Consider the following 20,817-nt stretch of genomic DNA (forward strand, 5'->3'; position numbering starts at 1 on the left):
CTATGGTTGGATTTGCATGTCTCCAAAAGAACAGCAAATACAGTAAATAGTAATCGAGGGTTCATTAATTTGTAGTTCAAGATAATTCTGTCTTCGCCTACCTGAAATCCTCTTTAGGATTAATAAAGAACATATTAAACAAATTATAATGGACTTTACAGCATTGATTGTCGTTAAGGGGCAGAAGGCTAGAACAACGATGCTTAACGTTTTAAAGAAATGTACAATAACGGATTGGATGCAGATGTATTATCTTAATAAGAAAGGTTCGTGCATTTAGTTAAATTCAGACATACAGATGTCCACGTAGACATGCTCGCTATTTTATACCATAAATATATGCTGAGATTTCTACCCAATAGCGATCAAGCACTGCGTGTAACACCAAAGAAACCTGCCGAGAATCTGTCCTCAGGATGCTTGGAATCGAACTGGGATTGGAAATGATGGAAGCATTTTTTGTAAGATGTAAGGCTCCTACCCCCGACCCCTCCCCCAATAGACAATACATATGACGCGAAAGGTGAACAGAGAGCAACATCATTCTGTAATGACCACAATTTCTTGGAAGAAACACAAGTTTAATTTCGTTTCTGGGAAAAGAAAAGTCGTTTTCGATTTCATTCTGTCCAAGTCGCTCCCCTTCCCCCGCTGGAATCACCGTATCTCCTTCCAGAAGTCTCCCCGAGGGCTTGTTCTCCTCCGAGGCCTCGATTTCCCCTTCCGGCTCAAAGCTGAGGGGGCGCAGTCCTCGGGGAGGCGCGCGGCCTCGCCTTAGCTTTTGCCTGCGCGGCGCGGACCCTCGCAGGGGCCGCCGGGCCGACCCGCTCCCACCCAGGCGGCGGGAAGCGCGCTCCCGACCCGGGCCGACCCCGCGCCCCGCGGCCCCGGCGCGGCAGGCCGAGCGCGCCGCGGGGCCTTGTGGGGCGCGCGGCCCGGTCCTCCCCGCGCGCTGCCCGAGCGCGGACGGAAGCCGGCGCCTGGCGACCTTCCCTGGGCGGTCGGCCTTGGGCCGCCGGCGACGTCGCAGAGTTCCAGTCCCCGCCTGCACCGGCTTCCCGCGGGTGGAGCCCTCCGTGCTGTGCGGGGTCCCCGAAGGTAGGTGGGGAGGCGCCGTGCACCGGGTCCCCTGTCTCCGCCTCCTCGCGTGCCTGGCGCGTGGCCTCGTTCGGAGACTCGTATCCGCGCCATGGGCCGCCCCACGCGGAGCTCTGCACGTGTCTCTCTACTCCATGCAGTGCATCGCGGCGGCGCTGGAGCTTTTGGCGTTAGACTCCGGCCTGTGCCTCCAAATGTGTGGGCGTCCCGGGTGTGTTCTAACCTCCAGGCGTGTTCAAGCCTGGCTTGACGGCCAACCCCCCACCAACCGCCCCTCCCCAAAACAAAAGAAAAAAATGGTTCCCTCCTGGGGGGAGGAAATGCCTTTGTTTGGAGGCCATTGCTGAGGTTGGTAAATCACTGCCTTGTGCACATTTTTTAATTTATTTTTTAAAAAATATTTATTTGGCTGCCTGGTTCTTAGTTGCAGCACGTGGAATCTTCCTTGAGGCCTGGGGATCTTGGGGTTTGTAGGAACTAGTTCCCTGACCAGGGGTGGATATCCACCCCCCTCTGTTGAAGTGTGGAGTCTTAGCCACACCAGGGACCACCAGGTCCCCAACACATCTTTTATTGAGCCCCCATTATTTTGAAGGAACCACAGTCCATCCTAAAGGAGATCACTCCTGGGTATTCATTGGAAGGGCTGATGTTGAAGCTGAAACTCTAATACTTTGGCCACCTGATGGGAAGAGCTGACTCATTTGAAAAGACCTTGATGCTGGGAAAGATTGAGGGCAGGAGGCGAAGGGGACAACAGAGGATGAGATGGTTGGATGGCATCACTGACTCAATGGACATGGGTTTGGGTGGACTCCGGGAGTTGGTGATGGACAGGGAGGCCTGGCGCGCTGCAATTCATGGGGTCGCAAAAAGTTGAACACGACTGAGTGACTGAACTGAACTGAACTGATGTAAGGTGCTGTAGATGTCAGAGATGGCACACACATGGTCTCCTCCTTGAAAGACCTCCCAGGCCTAGGATAGAGATAGATGTAGAGTTAGGTAGGAAACATTCAGGGGCAGGGTGGGATTGCATTAGGAGATTCAAATAAAATGCTTCGGGGCAGATGGCTCCCTGGAGGAGGTGGTACCCTGACAGTGGCCGTAGGTACCAGATATTTAGGAAATAGGGGTAGAAGTGGGGAATACATTGCAAAGGAAAAGGATGATGAGAGTAAAGGGAGGAAGGCAAGCATATGTGGAGGAGACAGTGTTTTAGTGTAAGTTGAATGTCTAATAAAAGTGGCAGCCAGTAAGATGGGACCAGTGTTTTGCACTGAATCATGAAAGGCTTTGTATAGCTTCATAGGCTGGAAGTTCAGAAACACATTTTGGACTTGTGGTCATCAGGAGCCATAGATTATAAAGACATGTACTGGTATTTAATATTCATAAAATGCTCATAATGTAGAAAAACTCATAACCTGGACCGTGTTCCTGAGCAGGGCATATTTTTCAAGAGCAATATTTCTCTCTAATTACATACACATTGATCACTTTCTTGGGATTGTTTGCAACTGCCTTTTTTCTACTTAAAATCAAGAGATTTACAGTGTTTCATGTGGCTATAGTGAGACTCAGTCACTTGGCAGAAAATTGTGTTAGCAACTACCCTACTTGTTTATATTGGGGAAGACTTACTGCTTTAGAAGTAAGTCTTTAGATCAAGTGCAATAAAGAGCCTGTATAATTTGGAACATGCATAATCTGGATGACTTTCAGAGCAGGAATATGGACCCCAAATGACAAAATTAAGAGAGAAACCGGCAATGATGGTCAGGAACACAAATTGATGACTCTGAATAAGATTTTTGCTCTTTTTTCATGAGTAATGGTGGGAAAACCAGTATTTGGAACCAGCCTTCCAAAACCAGTATTTTGGAGGCCTTGTCAAGATTTAGAAAACATTACCTTGAATGTATTTTAACATATATAAAGATGTCAGGAGTCCACTGGATATTGTGGTGAAGATCAGACTGAATAGCTCTTTCATGGGGCCTATATTTGTCATATGTAGGTTAAACTCTGCAATACAAAGGCACTTGAAGGTGAGGGCCAGAGTCACAATGTAATAGAACCAGTGAAGTTACTTTGGAGCATTATTGAGGTGAACCTATGACTTCCCTGTGCAGAATGGATTGGAGGGAGCCGAGAGGTCTGGCAGAAGACTGATGCAACCATAAAGACAAGAGGTGTTAATGGTTTGAGGAAGAAGATCAGTTTTTAGATATATTTGATTATAGAATTGACAGGGTATGGTATAGAAGAAGAATCAGGGGAATAGTGGCACTAAAGTCAGAGAGCAGAGCATTTTAAGAATAGAGGCATGGTTTTTAGAGTGAGGTCTGCAGAGTAATGGCAAGAGAATTTGCAAGTAGGCATCAGGTTTGTCTTTTTCAACCTTTGTAAGAACAGCTAGGTGAGGTGGAGGTGATGGGATACTGTTTTGTTTTTTTCTTTTTTGCAGCTGGGAGCAACTTGGTTATGATTATATATCAAGAGAAGTTAGGACAGAAGAAGAGAGTGGAAGAGCAGAGAGGAGGTAGTTTGGTGGTGAGGATACCAGGAGCTGGTATGCAGTTTGTGCATTTTCCTAGAGCCTAGCTCAGGACAGGAAGACATGGGCCATTAGTTTTGAGGAGCATATCATAGAATGATCAGGGTATTCTTACAAGCTATCGGAGTGCCTAGGATCCAGCTTGCTTACCTATCTATTCATTCATCAGGTCAGCCAGCTATATATATATATTTTAGTGCTTATTGTAGGTTCGCTGTAGCAATTTCTGCCCTGCACAGGCAGGTCAGGAGCTCAGTGGAACTCACTGAGGATCATTGCCATCAAAGGACCAAGGAAGTAAGGGATGACCCACCTGCAAGTGTGATACAGGAGTATGGTGTGTTAAGAGCTATGTACTGGAGGGAAACGACTTGATCTAAGGATATCAAGGAAGGTGTTTTCAATGATAGAATGTCTAAGCTGGTACTTAACAGAAACCTCTTTTATTACCAGATCAGCCAGGCCTTCTCCATGCTGCCTCCTGTTATCATCTCATTCTTGGTTCTGAGTTCACTGGTGGACTCAAGTCTCCTTTCTCTCGACACTTGAAATGTGCATTGTGGTTAATGGATGGGAAAACTTTCAGGAAACAAGGCTTGGCAAAGATCGTTCTCAAGCCAGCTATTGCTTCGTTATAGTGACTAAATATGAACTAAATGGCCGATTAATTTTATTCATGCTACATTGATTCCCATTTAGGGGATGAAAAGGGCTTGGGGAGTGGCAAATCAATGGTCAGCCACAGCCACCACTGAGCCTCTTAACGTCCTTCAGAGGAACCACAACCGGCACAGATCCTGTCACTTCATATTAGGAAATCTTGGTAACAGCCAATGAAAGCTAGTTGTTTTTTTTTTTTTAACATTTAAAATTTTAATGCTCTGTGGGTCAAGTGATTGGGGAATAAGGATCCACTCCTGTTTCTCTCTGCAGGGAAGTGAAGGTACTATTGCTGCTATGATTTTGCATTTATATAGTACTTGAGTGTTGGCTAAGTGCTTTTACAATCAATTTTATTGTTCAATTTAAAAGATAGCCTAAAATCACCCCTGTCAAAACTTGTTTGGTGTGATTCAGTGAAAAGGATCATTGGAAAAATGGGCCTTCCATGATATGGAAGAACTCTGATCGATCCAAAGACCAGATACAATATAAGAGAATGTGAACATCCTCTGAACAGAGTTAGCTGTTAATAGAAGGCATTAGCCATGTGACACTTTTTTATCTGCCTTTATAATGAAAGAAGAAAAAAATACAGAAACAAAACTTACAACAGTAGAAATGCAACTTGGCAGAAAGCCAACTTCCCTCATGACTTGGTTTGTAGCTAGGACACCCAGAGATGTTTGATGAGTGACAATATGTTTCCTTTAATATATTTATTATTAAAGCATTAGGTTTTATTTAGAGCGAGTGTTGGCAAACTTCTGTACAGGACCAGTTAGTAATATATCAGGCTTTGCAGTCCTCCTGTAGCAACTCTGAGGCTGTAGCACTAAAGCAGCGATAGACCACACATAGGCTAATGGACATGGGTATTTCGATAAAAGATGGCTGATGGAAGCAAGGCCACACAGATTTGGCTTGTGGGTCATAGTTTGCAGTTCTCATCCATAGCACTTCTGAGGTTCCTTTACTGAACAGAGGGTGTTGTAGATTGGAATGGTTGACAGTCAGCTGATGGACTTCTCTTGTTGGCAGTTGAGTCCCCAGGTCCAGCACCGCACCTGTCCAGTAGGAGATCGTTAAATGTATCTGGTGAATGAAGGGTCGCCTAACTAACATAGGCTAGATGGTTCTATATTCAGATTTTCAGGTCCTGTGCTGTGCTGTTCTGATTGACTTTTTGCGACCCTATGGACTGTAGCCCTCCAGGCTCCTCTGTCCATGGGGATTCTCCAGGCAAGAATACTGGAGTGGGTTGGCCATGCTTTCCTCCAGGGGAACTTCCTGACCCAGGGCTCAAAACCTCTTCTGTTACCCCTCCTGGCAGGCGGGTTCTTTACCACTAATGCCACCTGGGAAGCTCTTGTCTTCTATGGCACTTCTGTTTTGGGTAGAGCAATTACCTTGCAGCTGACTGCTTAGTTCAGAAAACAAATCCCGGAGAATGCCTGGAGAATCAGAAGGAAACAGCACTATATACACAAGGATGGTAAAAAAACCTTGGGTCTGTGACTCTCATTTTCACTGTGTCCACTGAAAAGGCATGTTGCTCTATTTGGAAAGGATGTAGAGAGAAGGCAGTCCAGCCTCTTCCCTCATCTAGGACTTTCCCATTTGCCCTGTTTTCCATGGCTTTGCTGGCATTTGTGCTGGAAGTCTTCGTTTGGCCTCCCAGATCTCTCTGCCCCACCACCCCCAGATCTCTCTGCCCCACCACCCTGCAGGTCCCACACCAGCCCCTGCTCCGCCTACAGTCATGAGGACGATGCTGGAGGATGGAAGGTCACAGCTCCTGCCGGGTGGGCCTGTGCTCCGCGGGTCTCTCTCCCAGTCCTGGTAACTGCCCCCTCCTCTCCTCCCTTTAGATCCAAGGGAAGTGGAGGATGCCCTTGGTCTCTGCTGTTGTTTCTGGTCCCCTGCACATTGTGTTTCCCCCTTAGGCTGCCCACACCTTTGGAAGTAGCTCTTTATTAAGTGCTCCTTCACATTACCCAGATTGAGGTACCAAAAGCTTTCTGCCTGGACCCTCATGGGTACCGTGTCCTCAACACTTTTTCAAAGGCATCTGTTGTATATCACTGTCACTGAATGACTTTTAAGTCTCCCGATGTCAGTGGCTGTGGTTTCTGTTTCTTACAATCACAAGATCTCAGGGTGAAAATGGTCCTGATCCAGTTAATTTTCAAAGTTTGGGTGCATTCTGCCCCATGCCTGTCATCTCTCTCTGTGCTTGAATACCTCCCACAACAGGGAACTCACTCCTCCTTAAGCTCTCTCTCAGTCTTTAACACATCTGACAGAATATGTATCCACAACTTCCCCTCCCATCCTTGTCCGCTTCCTTGGGGTTTCATGGAACAAGCCCAGTTTACATTTTACTCCTCTGTCCCTCAGACAGCAGGTTTCTGAGTTCCTTTACCAGCTTTATCTGTTTAAACGTGGCGTGCCTAGGACAGAATCTCTTTTCTCCGGTGTTACCTGTTGAGTGTATGAACATGATAATTTTACCTAGAAGGCTTACTCCCTCCAGAGATTATGAGAAGGTCTGTACTTCATCATTCCTTGCTTGGAAATATAGACAATAAATCCACCTGCCCCCCGCCCCCGCTTCCACCACCACACACATTCATGCTCCCCATTTCTGCTGATAAAGTGTCACATGTCATATGAACAGGGCTTCCCTGGTGGCTCAGCTGGTAAAGAATCTGCCTGCAATGCAGGAGACCTGGGTTCCATCCCTGGGTTGGTAAGATCCCTTGGAGAAGGGAACAGCTACCCACTCCAGTATTCTGGCCTGGAGAATTCCATGGACTGTATAGTCCCTGGGGTCACAAAGAGTCGGACACAACTTTCACTTGTTGTATGAACAGCTGTCTTAGATGAAGGTTTAATATTGTCCCTGTTATTAGATTTATCTATACTTACAGATTATCCATCAAGGGAGTAAAGTAATTTATAAATTGTAGATCTTTAGAGGGCTGTGTCTGCTATCAAGTTTTCTTTTGCTTTTCCTCAAATATAAAATTTACTTTAATTATCCTCTAGTTATTTTGGTGGCACTATGTAAAATATTTTGCCTAACTTTTTGTTTAGGTTTCAAATCTGAACATCAGATATCAGAATCAAAGATTTCTTAGTATTTCTTTCTTTCTTTTTATTTTCTGGGCATTTACTTTGTATATGTCCTTCCTATACCTCTTGTATTTTGGAAATATAACAAAATATATTGAAATGCAATATTTTGGGGCTGATAATCAAATTGACTTTAAGGAAATGTTCTGAAGTGGGTTCTTAAGTGTATAATTTATTTAAGTCAATTTTTATAATGAAAATCCAATTTATTTTCTAACAGGCCTCCAAAATATCTGTCAGCTTCTTTAATTCTTCCTTCTGATTTATTCACTGAGCTCATTCCCCATTTCGTTTTTGATTAGATTGCTTTCACCCTGGCAGAACTCTGGAAAATAAATCTTTTTGTATTTAATGTGTGCTTTGGTTTAATCTGGATGAATAGTAGAATGAAAACAACTCATTAGAAAGTAATTTTGATTGTTGGAAAGAGAGATGTGACTTTCTTAATCTCTAATAATTGCTAGGAAATGTATTTCAGAGACTGCTTGCTCACGGTCGCTTTACCCACACCTTCCTTCTACTTTCATGAATAGCTTTTTTCTCACAGGATTAAAAAACAAAAAAAACATACTTATGATTCTTTACAAATCCCCACAAATGGGTTTAGAGTAGGAGATTATGACCCATTTCTTTTTATCTCTGGAACAATGGTAAGAGAAAGCTACTTTCTTTCTCTTCTGAACTGCTTTTATACTTTATCCAAAGTTGCTATTCATGCATTAAGTTCAATTCAGTTCAGTTGCTCAGTCATGTCCGACTCTTTGCAACCCCATGGACTGCAGCATATCAGGCCTCCTTGTTCATCACCAACTCCCAGAATTTACCCAAACGCAATGTTCATTGAGTCAGTGATGCCATCCAACCATCTCATCCTCTGTCTTCCCCTTCTCCTCTCACCTTCAATCTTTCCCAGCATCAGGGGCTTTTCCAGTGAGTCAGCTCTTTGCATCAGATGGCCAAAGTATTGGAGTTTCAGTTCAGCATCAGTCCTTCCAATGAACATTCAGGACTGATCTCCTTTAGGATGGACTAGTTGGATTTCCTTGCAGTCCAAGGGATTCTCAGGAGTCTCCTCCAGCACCACAGTTCAAAAGAATCAATCCTTAGGCGTTCAGCTTTCTTTATAGTCCAACTCTTACATCCATACATGACCACTGGAAAAACCATAGCCTTGACTAGATGGACCTTTGTTGAAAAACTAATGTCTCTGCTTTTGAATATGCTGTCTAGGTTGGTCATAACTTTCCTTCCAAGGAGTAAGCGTCTTTTAATTTCATGGCTGCAGTCACCATCTGCAGTGATGTTGGAGCACAAACAAATAAAGTCTGGCAATGTTTCCACTGTTGCCCCATCTATTTGCCATGAAGTAATGGGATGGGCTCAATAAAGGACAGAAATGGTATGGACCTAACAGAAGCAGAAGATATTAAGAAGAGATGGCAAGAATACACAGAAGAACTATACAAAAAAGATCTTCATGACCCAGATAATCACAATGATGTGAGCACTGACCTAGAGCCAGACATCCTGGAATGTGAAGTCAAGTGGGCCTTAGAAAGCATCACTACGAACAAAGCTAGTGGAGGTGATGGAATTCCAGTCGAGCTATTTCAAATCCTGAAAGATGATGCTGTGAAAGTGTTGCACTAAATATGCCAGCAAATTTGGAAAACTCAGAAGTGGCCACAGGACTGGAAAAGGTCAGTTTTCATTCCAATCCCAAAGAAAGGCAATGCCAAAGAATGCTCAAACTACTGCACAATTGCACTCATCTCACATGCTAGAAAGTAATGCTCAAAATTCTCTAGGCCAGGCTTCGGCAATATGTGAACCGTGAACTTCCTGATGTTCAAGCTGGTTTTAGAAAAGGCAGAGGAACCAGAGATCAAATTGCCAACATCCACTGGATCATAGAAAAAGCAAGAGAGTTCCAGAAAAGCATCTATTTCTGCTTTATTGACTATGCCAAAGCCTTTGACTGTGTAGATCACAATAAACTGTGGAAAATTCTGAAAGAGATAGGAATACCAGACCACCTGACCTGCCTCTTGAGAAATTTGTATGCAGGTCAGGAAGCAACAGTTAGAACTGGACATGGAACAACAGACTGGTTCCAAATAGGAAAAGGAGTACGTCAAGGCTGTATATTGTCACCCTGTTTCTTCAACTTATATGCAGAGTACATCATGAGAAACGCTGGACTGGAAGAAACACAAGCTGGAATCAAGATTGTCAGGAGAAATCTCAATAACCTCAGATATGCAGATGACACCACCCTTATGACAGAAAGTGAAGAGAAACTCAAAAGCCTCTTGATGAAAGTGAAAGTGGAGAGTGAAAAAGTTGGCTTAAAGCTCAACATTCAGAAAACGAAGATCATGGCATCCCGTCCCATCACTTCATGGGAAATAGATGGGGAAACAGTGGAAACAGTGTCAGACTTTAATTTTTTGGGCTCCAAAATCACTGCAGATGGTGACTGCAGCCATGAAATTAAAAGACGCTCACTCCTTGGAAGGAAAATTATGACCAACCTAGATAGCATATTCAAAAGCAGAGACGTTACTTTGCCAACAAAGGTCCGTCTAGTCAAGGCTATGGTTTTTCCAGTAGTCATGTATGGATGTGAGAGTTGGACTGTGAAGAAGGCTGAGTGCCGAAGAATTGATGCTTTTGAACTGTGGTGTTGGAGAAGACTCTTGAGAGTCCCTTGGACTGCAAGGAGACCCAACCAGTCCATTCTGAAGGAGATCAGCCCTGGGATTTCTTTGGAAGGAATGATGCTGAAGCTGAAACTCCAATACTTTGGCCACCTCATGTGAAGAGTTGACTCATTGGAAAAGACTGTGATGCTGGGAGGGATTGGGGGCAGGAGGAGAAGGGGAAGACAGAGGATGAGATGGCTGGATGGCATGACTGACTCAATGGATGTGGGTCTGAGTGAACTCCGGGAGTTGGTGATGGACAGGGAGGCCTGGCGTGCTGCGATTCATGGGGTCGCAAAGAGTTGGACACGACTGAGCGACTGAACTGAACTGAAATGAACTGAATGGGACCAAATGCCATGATCTTCATTTTCTGAATGTTGAGCTTTAAGCCAGCTTTTTCACTCTCCTCTTTCACTTTCATCAAGAGGCTCTTTAATTCTTCTTCACTTTCTACCATAAGGGTCGTGTCATCTGCATATCTGAGGTTATTGATAATTCTCCTGACAATCTTGATTCCACCTTGTGCTTCCTCCAGCCCAGCGTTTCTCATTATGTACTCTGCGTATAAGTTAAATAAGCAGGGTGACAATATACAGCCTTTATGTACCCCTTTTCCTATTTGGAACCAGTCTGTTGTTCCATGTCCATTTCTAACTGTTGCTTCCTGACTAGTTGATGTTTCATTTATTTTCTTATTTATTGGCCTCCCCCAGAAAGAAAGCTTCTGAGGGAAAGTGAAAGTGAAAGTGAAGTCGCTCAGCCATGTCTGACTCTTTGCAATCCAGTGGACTGTAGCCCATCATGCTCCTCTGTTCATGGGATTTTCCAGGCAAAAGTACTGGAGTGGGTTGCCATTTTCTTCTCCAGAGGATCTTCCTGACCCAGAGATTGAACCCAGGTCTCCCGCATTGTAAGCAAGATGCTTTACTGTCTGAGCCACCAGGGCATCCTCATTTCCAGTGCCTGGCACAACTGATAAATGCATTGTGTGTTTGTGGGCAGAATATAACTTTCTCATGATAATCTGCCTTTTTATGCCAGTGCACAAAAGCTTACATATTTCCCAAGAAATTGCTGCTTTCTAAAAAGCTGTTTCTTTTATAAATATGGTTCCTAAAGCATCCACTCTTGTAAGATTGTCTTGTTTTCTAACTAAAAAAAAAATCATCTGTTATCAAATTATCAAAATAAACAGATTATCCATCTATTTATCTGATAATAACTAAGCACTATTTCATCTATATAATGAATAGAGTTTTTAAAATTACATATATTACCAATAAATTCTTTTCATCAAGGTCAGTTTCCCAACACCAAAATTGTGATTTAGAATGTACTGCATGCATACAGGCAAATAACTGTAGCATCATTACATATAGCAAATAAAGCAGTGTTTCGGCTTAAAGACCCCAAAGGTACATTTCTCACTAGGTTGCTGATGTAAAAATCTTTCGTGATAAATAATGGACAAATTCCCAGTTTCCCAGCGTACTCCAAAAATATGACTACAGCGTAAAATCACCGAGAAGGGCACTGATTCAAACTACTTGGCAGTAAGCTGGCTTCTTTCATTATTAATGTGCTTACCTCCTTTTCATCACTCATTGATAACAAGTGAAATTTCAGTAAAGAATTAAGGAAACAAACTTCCAAGAATAGTTACAGTGTTCTGAATAAATATTTTATCAGTGTTATTTTGCATGTTTTCTACTTTCCAGTAATTTTAGTATGATTTTCTGATTGGGGTCCGTCACATCGCTGGCCTAATATGGGAATCATATGCAAGTATCCCCTTACTTTCCCTCTTTCCAATCAAGCAGGAAGCCCCACCGTGTTACGGACATCTTTGAGGGCATCTCATATTCTGTGTGTACATGTTAGCACCTGGCCTGGCTCTCCTTTCAGTCCTTCCCTCTTTGGTGTCAGCAATCCCTAACTCCTTCCTGCCTAGCAAAATTCTCTTCCTAAAACATTACTAGGAGTGTTGCACTCATCCACTCCGAAGACCATGCCTGTTTCCAGCCATCCACAGCAGTGAGTTCAGTCTCCTCTAATTGACCTTCAAGATCCCAACTTCCCTATTCTATATTATTTCCCTTTCATTCCCCAAATACCGTATTCTTCAGTCAGAAATCCATGCCCTCTCCCACAAAGAGGCATGCTATTATCTACTGGCTGCCCGTACTGTCCACCCCATCAAAGTTTGTCCCTCTTTTACCTGAGTCCTTCTCATCCTTCCGATCTTCCAGGCTGGCTGCGGAGTTCTGTTCCTCCTGTTCACATGAGCCCACAAGTGTCTCTTTCCCTGAGTTCTTACTGGGTTTTTGCTGTGCAGAGAGAGGCACAGGCTTTGGAGACAGCGGGCTGGCGTTGACTCATTGACCCATACAAGCCTCAAGTGGACCAAGTGTTGCATTGTTTACTGTGTGCCTGACAGAGTACGTAGGGGTCATGTGCCTTGACTCACTTTGTCTCCTTAGTTTAGAAGTTGAGTATTCTTTGAGTTCCATTTTACAGATTAGCAAACTGAGGCACAGAGAGGTTGAGTAACCTGTCTAAGGTCACACAGGGAAGCCTGCCTCCCAAACCTGCTCTCCTGTTCCCTATGCTGTCCTTGCCTCTTGAACACGTATTTGAAATTATTTCTGATGGGAGTTTTTCAGAGTTGATTAGTATGCAGTACTGCGCATGCCTGTCTCACTAGGCCGTCTTTGGGGGTGAAAAATCCCTTATCTAGCAGTGCTTGTGGAGATAGTGGCCTGCCATTGTGTGTGTGGGGGGTGTGTTTGTGCACACGCGCACATGCCCGCTGCTGTGGTGAAAGCCTGAGATGAATGTCAAAGTAGACACAAGGTGACCACACGGCAATTCAGGGAGGTCCACTCCTGGCCAGGTTACAATCAGTTCCGACGGCCAGGCTTCAGAACTGTATCGCAGAAAGAACGTGCGGAGAGATGACAGTTAAAAAGTCCAGTTCCATCACTTGTTAACCGGATAGCCTTGAGAAAGCTACCTTCTGAACTTGTTTCCTTAACTTCAAAAAATGATACTAAATTCTACAACACATAATCATTTTTTCAAATTTTGTTGAAGTGTAGTTGACTTACAATGTTGTGTTAATTTCTGCTATATAGCAACGTAGTTCGGTTATGTACACATTCTTTTTTGTGTTCTTTTCCCTTTTGGTTTATCACAGGGTACTGATAAGGATTGATAAGGATATTGATAAGGATATTGACAGGAACTGTAGTTCCCTGTGCTGTACCCTGGGAGCTTGTTTGCCCAGTCACAGAATTATTAAATGAGGTCTTACACGAGGCGCTGGCTGTACAGTGAGTGCACAGTGGCTCGTGGCGGAGGTGTTAAAGAGATGTTGATGTCTCCCTTCAAGGCTTCACGCTGAGGTCGGGCTCAAGGCCTTCCTGCCGCTGATACCTTTTCCTTTGTCCATATATATCTAAGTAGGCCTTCAGTTCCGTAACTCGTCCGGGTTTAGCCTTGTTTCCGTGAGCTGTTTCACTTCTAACCTTTTCTGTAGTTATTCACGTAGGGCATGGCTTGATCTTCCCAAGCCCAGCGCTGGAAATAGTAGCCGATGAGGGCAAAGTCCACAAATATGGTGCGCTCACTCTCTTGTCTAGTAGAGGAGCAAGACCCCAAATGGCTGTTGATCCTGCCTTGGGATCTGTGTGTTTCCCAGTGCTGTGGAAATGCAGACGAAGGAGCAGGGGGTGGTGCCTGGGTGAGGAAGGCAGGAGGGGTGAATTCAGAAGACTTGAGACCAGGCAGCGGAAAGAGGCAGTGAAGGGCGAGTGGGGAGTTTGCAGGCAGGGCTCAGGGAAGGGTGTTGCTGTCAGGGCGGACACACCATGGGTCACGGAGGAGGCCCGCCATCATGAGAGTGTGTGCTGTGTTCCTCCAGGACTAGACTGCAAACCTGAGAAGTCAAGTGTTTGGTTCTCAGCAGAAATCAGTTGTGCAAGTAGAGATCTAGCTTAAAAGAAATTTTGGGAAAAAAAAGATTTTAATTGTTTTTCCATTATTCCATCTGAGTCATCACTGATACCTGACAGTTCAGCAACTTAATACCATCTGGTGACATGAAGAGAAAGGTTCAAGGATTGTAATTGATCGTATTCATCGTGGGATTGGAGGTTTAGTGCTGAGTGTCACCGAAGAGAGATTTTGACAAATCACATGCAACCAGGAGAGGCCGCCAGAGTGAAAAGAGGCTTACTGTTCAGATGTTATGAGAAATGGGTCTGGGGGATTTTATAAAGGGAGACAGTGATTGCTTACTTCAAATCCTTGGAGGGTGATTTGGGAAAGTGAACTTTATATTATTTTTGCTATCAGGGTGGACCTGGGATTAATAGAAGCAGACATTATAGAGTGTCTGGCAGGACTGGCTAAGAACTGATGGTTAGGGAATCCCATTTTCAGTATGGTGTTATCTGTTGAGACTGGGCTGGATTCCTGATGCTGTCTTTGGTGACAGGCTGGATCATCCCTTCTGACAGTACGCCCTTGAGAGTCCATGAGATATATCCAACAGAGTTTTGGTACGGAATGTACTTATTGAAATAGATTATCTGTGCCCAGATATGCTAATTTAATGTGATCGCATGGCAGATGATACAGAAAGATGCAAGTTTTTAGAATGGGATTGTATCTTCATTTCCTCCTTTGAGGCTTTGAGCAGTTTACTCCCTGAGCCCCTGTGTGCATACTGATAGAGCAGGGTATTAATAGCAGCTATGTCACAGGGCGATTGGGAGGATCAATATAATGATGGATATGCATCCATACATATCCTGTTGTCTCAAACAAATACTGTTATTGGAAATATGTTTTCTGTCTGTAGTGTATCATACCATGACTTTCTAAAAGTATTGAGCACCCTGCCGCAGAAATAAAATATTGCCTGAGTTTTTCCTAAAACACACTCTTTTTTTTATCAATCATATCCATTCTTGAATGTTTTCTCAATGAATAATAAATGTTAGTTTATCCCGAATGAGAAAAGAATGATGGAAATTAATCTAAAATTGCATAACTCACTCTCTGCCATCCAGAAACATCTCCAGATTTTAGCCTAAAGATGCCATATTCTATGGTTATTTCTCCTTTATTTTCTATTAGCACACACACATATGCATAAAATGCTTGACCCTTATAAGAAATATATGAAATCATTTTGCTTATTAAAAGGTAATTTAAAAGTAACCATGGGCTTTCTAGTTTATAATTTTGAAGTAGATGTTTAAGAGTGGGTGTGTTTGTGTATACACAGACACTCAAGAATTTGCATATAAATGCACATTAAATACAGGTGTAGATTGTTAGGCGTTCTTTCTTATGCTGAAGTACTGAGTTTTTAATAATTGTTTCATTTAAGAAAATGTTGATATTTCCTTTCATAAGTTTTAAATTGGCACTTCATATATTTAAAAGATGAACTTTTCTGCATATTTCCTGGTGATTAAAAGAGATATAATATGAAAGGATCAGGCTAAGAAGCTGGCTGTTTAAATATTTTTTAAAACTATCATCGTTAGTATCATCCTGTTGTCATTTAATATTCTATAGCAATTCAGCTTTGGATATTGAACTCTTCTCACCACTGAGTGTAAGAGTAAAAACAGAAAAACAAATGTGCACACATTATTTATATATATTCATATGTATAAATATAAAATAAATATAGAATAACTATATTAGCTGAACTGACTGACCTTTGTGTGCCAGGCCCTGTGTTAAGTCCTTTAACATGGATTTTCTCCTTTAAGGCACCGTGAGGTGACTTACGTAATTTGCGTCATTTTTCAGATAAGCAAACTGAGGCTTGTAGAGTGTGCAGAGCGTGTATAAATAGTGGAGACTGGGTTCTAACCCAGCTGTCTGACCTCTGGAACTTCTGATTGCCACACTGCCCTGCCCGGGTGCTTGGGTAGTCATGGAATTGGAATAGCCGTCTGTCCATCCGTACATATAGCCTGCACATCAATGCTAAAATCTGTCTTTATCTCAGACAGTAGATGGCCGCTCAGCCTCTACCTGAATAACTCCTGTAATTGGCACTTCATAACTTCACAAGCCAGCCCATCCTGTGGTTGGCTAGCTCCTGTCACTGGATTTCATTCATCCAGTTACTGGAGAGTTGTCTCCCTGTGATTTCGAGTTATTGGGCCCAGTTCTGCCTTCTGGGGCATGCAGAACGCCAGTGTCTCCTCTTCCTGAAGGCAGCCCTTCATATTCTGTGCTTCCTGGAGGCTTCTCTCTTCAGTTCCATGTGCTGCCTTCCGAGCCCTCACCCTTACAGTCACCTTTCTGACATCCAGGTTTAACGGGTTGTTTCTAATAAGTTGCAATAACAGCACTGGAAGCAGTGGAAAAACTGGATGCAGTTGAAAACCTTCTGGACGGAGCTGGAGCCCCTGGAGGAGGGTGTCAGCACTGCCGCTCCCTGTGTGATGGGCAGGTGGTGACATGGCTGAGCGTCAACACCCTCATGAAACAGTGGTGATACATGCCCTAAAACCCCACTTTGTTATGGGGGTCACATCAGGTTGTCCTGGGGAGAGTGCTCTGTGCACCCCAGCCCCAGCCTGTCCTTGGCCTCCTCTTTCACCCTCCCTTCTGCCTGTTTCAGCACAACTTGCTCCCTCATCTTCCGCTGCATCTTTGCTCAGTCATGTCATCTGCTCATTGATGCCTTTCTTGACCTTTATATTTTAAATGGCAGCTGATCCCCTATCTTCTCTTGCCATCGTACCTACAGTAGTTTTCTCAGCTGTCTGTGACAATTCAGTGTACATCATTTTACATGTATTTATTCTGTGACTCTCCCTGCTTCCCCCGCCACCGCCCCCCCCCCCCCAGGAGAATGTAAGAAATAAGAAATGTGAGCTCCAGAATGCATCTGTTTTCATCACCGCTATATTCTCTGGACAGAGCAGGTCATAAAAAATACTTGGTGAATAAATGAATGAATTACCATTATGTTTATGTTTCTGATGTGGTTTCACCATCAAAAAGCCCACTGAGGTGCTACTGTTTTTTTTTTTTTTTTAACAGAAGAAAAGTACAGCTGGCAAATTTATTAATTGCTCTTTTAATATTTCAGTTTCATAAATTCATTTGTCAGTTGATTTCCTTGTGCTTTAAGGGTATTTTCTCACAGAGCAGTTATCTGAGCTGGACTCCTGGAGTGAAATATTAACATTTACAACTTAAAATGTTACTGAAAATGAAGAAAATGTAATTTATCGTGGGCTTCAATTTCAGATGACTCAAGGTCAGACTTTGGTGGGCAAATGCATTCAAATTTTTTTTTTAAGTAGCAGCAAGTCATTGAATTTCCTGTTTATATGCTCACTGTAGCTGTTCCATCATTCCCATTTCTGATGGTGTATCTCACAGCTACAAGATCTCTCTTTAGAGTGATCACAGCCCCCATTTGTTAGCTGGTTGTGTGTTAGTATGGTTCTGGAGTTACTGGATGAACGGGAATTAACAGGGCAAGAGTGGCAGAAATGCAGATGCATTCAGACATCTGAAGGGTGCTGATGTCTCAGCTTGATCCTCTGGATTAACAGTCTAGAAACATGTTATCTGCCTAAATCAAGTTCTCAGGGTTGGGATGAGAAAACCTCATTCATCGACATGAAGGAGGTGGTGAAGTCATGGTTATTAGGAGGGCACGAAGTGCCACGTTTCCAGACTGCCTGTCTCTTGTGGTTCAGAGACTTGTATGTTGAAGCCTGGTCGGCCTGGACTAAAGTGACCTAAGTTAGCAGAACACCTGATTGTAGCAGCTGATCTGACTCCTGGCAGACTGAAGAGGGAGGAATTAACTCAAAGCAAAAAAAAAAAAAAGTCTTGAGTTGCAGGAAAAAAAAAATCCACTCTCCTTCTGCTAGAGAGTTGACTCTAGACCTATGAATTATTGACACATGCTTGTTTGTTGTTGAATGTTTGCACGTCTCCCCAGATCAAATAATGCTGTCAGCAGTTAGTGCTGGGGCACACTGTCCTGAATTTAAAGCTGCAGAATCAGGTTTATTTGAAGTGCCCGAAAAATCCCACAGCTGCTTATTGAAACTAATTTTCAATTTGCTCTTCAGTGTATTTAATCACTGAGGAGCTTTCAGTGCTGCAAATCTGTCATTGCTAAATACCAAACCATTGCAAATACCCTTGGAATGGGAGAATAATGACCCAATGAATGAGTTTGTTTACATTCTGTTTTAAATGAGAAGGGAGATATGTTATAGAAGACTATAACATTTGCAGTAGATGCATGAAAACTGTGTTTATGATTTTACAAAATATATTGAAATTAAAGTAATTTCATCATGGATACAAGGTCAGTATAAACTTTAATTAATAACAGCGATCATAGTAGAAGCTCTTGTTAAGTAAACAAATACCTTGTCTAGGGAAGGAACATTTGGGGACAGAATTGAATAATTGTTTTTCTACTTACACCAGAACTGCATTTGGAGTCAGACTTACTAATTGGATGTCAAGGAAGACGTTGATCACTGTAATGGGCAAACTTAAAAACTGGGTAGAAGAACACAAAGTTAGGAATCATGTGGTTGCAGGACTCATTTTTCCCCTCCACACGAATGGGGAGCCTGGTGGGCTGCCGTCTATGGGGTCGCACAGAGTCGGACATGACTGAAGTGACTTAGCAGCAGCAGCAGCAGCAGCATACACACTCCAGTGTTCTTGCCTGGAGAATCCCAGGGACGGGGGAGCCTGGTGGGCTGCCGTCTGTGGGGTCACACAGAGTCGGACACGACTGAAGCTATTTAGCAGCAGTAGCAGCAGCCATTACTCTGTCATCCAGCTGGCAAAGGGCAGAGCTGATTCAGACTGCAGGCGCTCTATTCTGACATCTGGCCCTTAGTCCCTCTGCTCTCTAATTCATTTAAGAAAATTTATTTGGACCCTTTTGGGAGTGTTGGTGAAGGAGTGAAAAAATGGAAGGTGAGATAACCCGTGATCCCCACCAGAGAGAAAAAAAGCAAGCAGATAGTTATTAAGAGTCAGAATCAGGGGTTCAGGTGAGGAGTACTCCAGCAACTGTTGGGAAAAGAGAAAATGACTGTTGGCTGAAGTGATTAAAGAAGGCTTCCTGGAAGAGGGGGTTTATCCCCTAAGTGCTCAGTAGCACTCTTGGCCACACACATTGTATCCTTTAGTGTTCAGGTTCTGATAATTTTATGAATTGCACCCAAGTAAAATTCTAGCCTTGTTTATCTTTAAGTGGGTTTTTTACATTTAAAAAAAAAACCAGTTCAAATATGTGCCTATGTTCAATGTTGCATATAGTTCATTTCTGACAGTTGATAGAACTTATTGATTGTGCCTCCTAAAAGTGGAAGCAGACAATATTAGCTTATTAATGATGTCTTCTGTATAGATGTGAAACAGAGTTCAGAGGGATGTGGAAGAAGCAGAGGTCATTAGAGGTGTGTAGGAAAAACTGAGAGACGGTATATAAAGACCGCTCTCCATGTTTCATGGTGACACCCGCAGTAAATACTTCCTTTAGCAGTTGGGTTGGCCTTGACTATGTTAATTCTTTTCATGAATTTGAAAACTTCACCATTGAACTCTGTTTGTATTTATTTTTAGTTATTTAAAAATAGTTGTTTATTTATTTGGCTGTGCTGGGTCTTAGCTGCAGCATCTTCGGTCATTGTTGCAGCATGCAGAGTCTTTTTAGGTGGAACATGTGGAGTCTAGTTCCCAGACCAGGGATTGAACCTAGGTCCCCTGCTTTGAGAGCATGGAGACTTAGCCACGGGACCACAGGGAAGTCCCTGAACCCTTCTTTGTAAATCATATGTCAGATATTCAGTCATTGCAATAGAAAATAAAATCTTTAAAATACATATATGCTGTAGCATTTTTAGACATACAAAAAGCATAAAGAATAATGCAACAAATGCTAGTTTTTTAAGTCCAGCTTAAAAAACTAGATCTTTGCAAGGCAGGAAAAACCCTTCCTTTTTCTGATTTCACCCCTTCTTCCCCTGCAGGAATAATCAGTTCTAAATTTGGAATATATTACCCGATGCATTTCTTTGTATTTTTCCTATATGTGGTTATATATCTAACAATGTATAGTACTCTTTATATAAATTACATCAAGTAATACGAATTTTTAATTCTGTTTTATTCTTTTAACTATGAAATTCCTTCATTTTCATGTGTATAGCTTCAGTTCATTTGTTTTTTATCCCTTAGTAATATTTGATTGTGTCAGTTTATTTCAATTTATTTAGGTGTTTTTCTATTAGCATATATTTAAGTTGTAATTTTCATCAGAAACAATGAAGTTGTGAACAGTTTTGAATATGTCTCGTCATATATATATATGTATATATGTACATCTTTCATATGTTTACAGACCATTTTCTCACCTTTACTGTGACTTGCTTATTCATCTCTTTTGCCTATTTTTCTAATGCATAATCTTTTCTTTACTCATTTATAGACTTTTTTTTTATAGATTGTGAATATTCATCCTTTGTTGACTATATGTGTTGAAAATATCTTCGCTAGACTGTGGGTTACCATTTGTTTTTTTGTGGTGTCTTATTCTGAACAGACTTAAACTGTTGATATAGTAAAATT

The 20,817-nt window shown here is 42.7% G+C and overlaps 1 protein-coding gene across 1 annotated transcript in view; it reads left to right on the forward strand.

The window, feature by feature from the left end:
- Positions 1 to 1,017: 1,017 nt before the first annotated feature.
- The window catches only part of MEI4 (meiotic double-stranded break formation protein 4), a 258,866-nt gene continuing 239,066 nt past the window's right edge, over positions 1,018 to 20,817 (forward strand). The window contains exon 1 of the mRNA XM_024996921.2: positions 1,018 to 1,098. The gene's annotated coding sequence lies outside the window, so the exon portion shown is untranslated. The remainder of the gene's footprint in view (positions 1,099 to 20,817) is intronic.

The sequence above is a fragment of the Bos taurus genome, chromosome 9 (assembly GCF_002263795.3).
Source record: "Bos taurus isolate L1 Dominette 01449 registration number 42190680 breed Hereford chromosome 9, ARS-UCD2.0, whole genome shotgun sequence".
NCBI lineage: Eukaryota > Metazoa > Chordata > Mammalia > Artiodactyla > Bovidae > Bos > Bos taurus.